Below are 4639 nucleotides of genomic sequence, written 5' to 3'. Positions count from 1 at the left end.
AAAAGAGGCAGCTTTCACTAAACACTAATTTTCAGCTGATAATTATAATTAGAGGGTGTGAGTATGCATGCACATGTATATTAGAGGTTATGCACTGGAAGCCATACAAAATGAAAGGAAAAAGCACAACACACAAGAACTTCCCTAAGAAAAGTGCTTCAGCTAAAGAACCTTTGCTTGGTTTTGTGAATTAGGAAGAGAAACTCAGGTAGTAACTACAATACACAGAAGTGGCCAACACCTTGATTTAGAAAGTGGCTATATTATTTTGTCTGATAACATCAAGACATAGATAGGAGAAATATGAGGGAGAAAATTGGGTCCTTTCTTGAGGTTCAAGGTGAGAAGAGGATGAATGACTAATCTCAGTAAAATTTGCATTTAACTGAAGACAGAGGCTTTTATCTTCAAAAATCTGCAATCCTTTCAAAATACTGGTTTAATAACAAAAATAAAGTCATTCATTTGGGCAAACAATGTGAAGAATGCTTGAGGAGTTAGTGTCATATCATACTTTAGAAGTTTTCTTATGACTCTGGAAACTTACAGTACCTTTGGGGAATCCTTTATTTTTTTTCCCCCTCCAGCAAATGGGCAGCATAGTAAGGTTTACTGGACTCCTCTGTGTTAAACACATTACCAGATTTCTGTGTTTCACAGGACAGGAAATGCTGAAAAACTACCTAGGGTCCCAATACAGGAATGGCCAGCTTTCTATTTTGTGAACTAAGAACACTGCAGGAAGAAAAAAAAGAAAGGAATGAACTCAAATATCCAACGAGTTACTAAGCTTTCTATTCCTCTTCTGGATGATGGAATACAAATGTGTTTACTGTGTGATACTTTAAGCTGTATATTTCTATGTGTGTATGTTATTGATTTGACAAAAATTATTTTTTAAAAAAACCTATCATTTACTACCACTTCTCAGAGGTAAAGACTCCATTTTAAAAGGAGGGGCTTAATCTCAGACTAATATATTACCTTCATATTTGAAATACACCTACCTATATAGCTGCTCAACTTGTGTTTCAGTTACACCCAGATAACCTATCACAGATTAAAACTAAGTCAAAATGTATTTAAGCCACCTAACTTACCAAACATCCTAGTTTGGCAGCATAGCACATGCAGTGTCACCTACTTCTCCTTGTGATTGTAGGGCTAGGTGGGAACTGCGATACCGTGGCCCAGCATCTTGAGATTGGATTGGATAGCACTAGCCCAGGAAAAGATGCAAATTCAATCAAGTATGGTTTCTACTAAATGTTGCTTTTGCACCATCACATAGTTGAAAAACAGTAAGTCAAATCACTGGTAGTCAGGAATTGTATTATCCCTTTAGTTTTCTTTTTAAAATTTGTGCCCCCCAAAAAGGAAAATTAATGAACAAATGCTATTCCATATATTGGAACTTAGGAACCCATGATAGCTAGTAATTGCTATCATTTGGGTGCTTAATACATGACACTGGCTATTCTGAGTTCTTTAGCAGAATAATCTCATTTAATCTTGGGTGCTTAATACATGACACTGGCTATTCTGAGTTCTTTAGCAGAATAATCTCATTTAATCTCAAAAGCAATCTAACAGGGTATGTACTAGCATCATACCCTTCACTTACATGGGGAAATGAATCAAGAGAACTCCAAAATTCTACTCTCAAATCTCCCATTGCCCAGAATGTGTGTTCATATGCTTGCTTCCCTTAATAGTCAACCCAAAACAAAAATGTTAGTGTACTCAGTCCCTTCCTTTCACTAACTCAGATGCTATTCCAGCAATTCACCACACTTCTACCTCCATCTATTTCCTCATCCACTTGTCATAGTTTGGATCTAGAATGGCCTTCAAATGCTTGTGTGCTGAAGGAAGGCCTATCCCCAGCTGGAGATGCTATTGGGAGGTGATGGAAAACTTGGGGTGGGGTCTAATTTGAACCAATGTATCATCAGGGGTATGCCTTTTGGAAAGCATGTTTTGCCCTGGGTCCTTCCTCTTTGCTTGCCAACTACCACGAAATAAGCGTGACCTCTGCTATGACATTCTTCCTTTACCTCAGGCACACAGCAATGGAGCCAGCCAGCCAAGGTTGAAACTTCTGAAACCATGATCCAAAATAAACCCTTTTTCCTTTAGATTGCTTGTCTCAAGTATTTTGTCACAGTGACGAAAAGCTAACACTCCAGTGGACCATAAAAATAAGTTGTTATTTCTCCTACCTTATGAAACAAAAATTTCATCCCTTTCTCCTTCAGCTACCATCTTCTCTATTCCTCCTTAACAAAATTCCTTGAATGCATTGGCCATACGACTTATTTCCCACTCCCCTCCTCTGCTCTTAAAGCCTCTCAACCTTGCAATCCAATGTGACTGGCATGCGAACACACTGAGACTGTTCAGGAGGTCATCAGTGACCTCAATGTCGAATGCAATGGCCGTTTCTCAATTCCAATCATACTTGACTCATTAGCTGCTTGTCCCTCAAAAGCCTTCTTCACTGCAATTCTGGACATGATGCTTTCTCCCTATCTACTTCTGGCTCTGATTAGTTTTACCTCTCTTCTCTGATTTTTGTATACTGTTGCAGGTACTCCAAGGTTTGGTTCTTGTGGCTTTTCTCAGTCTACTAATTCCTGTCATGACCTCAACTAATCTCATGGCTTTAAATTGCATCCATATGACAGTTACTTACATGTACAAACCACACCTTTCCCCTAAACTCCAAGTTCATCCATAAAAATGCTCAACTGATATTTCTTCTTGATGCTCTTTGGACTGTTATTTTTTGAACTGTCCAAATTCCTGATTCACAGAATCAATGAGCAGAAAATGCTTGTTCTATGCCATTAAGTTTAGAGTTGTTACAATAAATAACCAGAACAAATGTGTAAACATCTCAGACCCCAGACCAAACTGCCAATGGCTTTGCCCTACTTCACAATCCACCCTCTCCTCTTCCAGAAAACTCTGTTCCTACAAATCTCTTAACAATTTAGAATCTCTCATCCCGTCAGGCACCAAAACTTTAAGAGTCAAAGGGAGTGTAAGGGGAAATAAAAATAATTAAGATGTGGACCTACACCAACTCTCCATGACAAATGCAATCCTTATGTACTGCAAACATGTACTAATAAAAAATTAAAAAAGAATCAATCTTGACTTTTGTTTTCTTGGCCCCATGTTCAATGAATTGGTATATCCCTATTGGCCCTAGCTTCAAAATCTATCCAGAATCCAACCACTTCATACATATAACCTCTGCCACTGTACCCTGCCCCAATCCCCAGCCTCTTTCACCTGGAAGGCTGCATTCGCTTCCTAGTCTTGTTCCCATCACCATGGCCATCTTCCTGACTGTTTTTAATGCAGTAGCCAGAGGGACCCTTTAAAAAGTGCTGTATCATCTTCCTCCTCTTCTGCTCAAAATCTCCCTGCAGATTCCCCCTTTCACTGAAAGTAAAAGTCAAAATACTTTAGTCCACAAGACACACACTTTCCCTTGCCCATGACCTGGTCAGTCCTACTCTGCTCTAGCCAGTACTCCAACATTTCTGGCACATCCCCTCCTCACCTGGAGTACTTTTGCCTTATTTATCTGTAGGCCTGGAACTTTAACCCCCTTTAAGACCTTCAAGTGAGGCTTCTGACCCAGAATACCCCTATCAAACTATACCACCACAACCCTATTCCTTCCATCTGGAGGGTCAAGAAGAAATATGTAGAAGGGCCTGATAAATGATATGCAAGCAGAAATTTTTAGGGTCTAAGTCAGTCCCATGCAATACTAGAGACATACATATTTAAAAAATTACTTGTTATTTAAAATTTAAACTCAACAAGTATTCTGAATTTATTTGCTACATCTGGTCACCCTACCTACCTACATCCTTACCTGCTTGATTTTCCTTCCATAACCATTATTACCTTCTAATATACCAAAGTTGTCCCTTGTTACCCTAGCCTTCCCCTCACCATGGATACCAAAATTCATGTTGCTCAAGTCCCCTATTTGAAATGGCAGAGAATTCACATAAACTATATCCTTCTGTTTATTTTAGATCATCCTGATGAATTTTAATTCCTAATCTGATAAAAATGATATAGAAAGTTATGCTTTATTGTCTAGGGAATAAAGACAAGAAAAAAATGTCTATATAGATGCAATTTTCCCAACAGTTTTGATCTGAGGCTATTTAAACCTATGGATGTAGACTCACAGATACTGAAGGCTGACAGTATTTGACTGCCTCTGCTCTGCTAAAATAGAAGCTCTTTATTCTACCTCAATTTACTATAGTGCTGGGGTTATAGGCATGTACCACCATACCCAGCTCTAGATCAGAAGCTCTTAAAAGGAGAAAATTGTGCCAGTTGTGGTCACAGATACGCTTGGTTATGTAAGAGGCATTCAGTAAAAATTTAGTGTATGAGTGAATTCAAATTCAATTGACCGATACTGAAGGGGTGGGCAACTTAGGAAAGATCATAGAGCTCTAAGTTCTCGGCCAGTATTTACACTCAGGTAATCATTTCAGTTAGCTGATTTCTTAACCACTATGCCATGTTATGTGTGTTTGTGTGTGTGTGTGTGTATGTATGTATATATATATGTATATGTATATATACACATATACAT

This window comes from Fukomys damarensis, unplaced genomic scaffold (genome assembly GCF_012274545.1).
Source record: "Fukomys damarensis isolate Sample0158 unplaced genomic scaffold, DMR_v1.0_HiC HiC_scaffold_38, whole genome shotgun sequence".
In the NCBI taxonomy this organism is placed as follows: domain Eukaryota; kingdom Metazoa; phylum Chordata; class Mammalia; order Rodentia; family Bathyergidae; genus Fukomys; species Fukomys damarensis.
The sequence above is the reverse complement of the archived record's forward strand: the minus strand, read 5'-3'. Positions refer to the sequence as shown.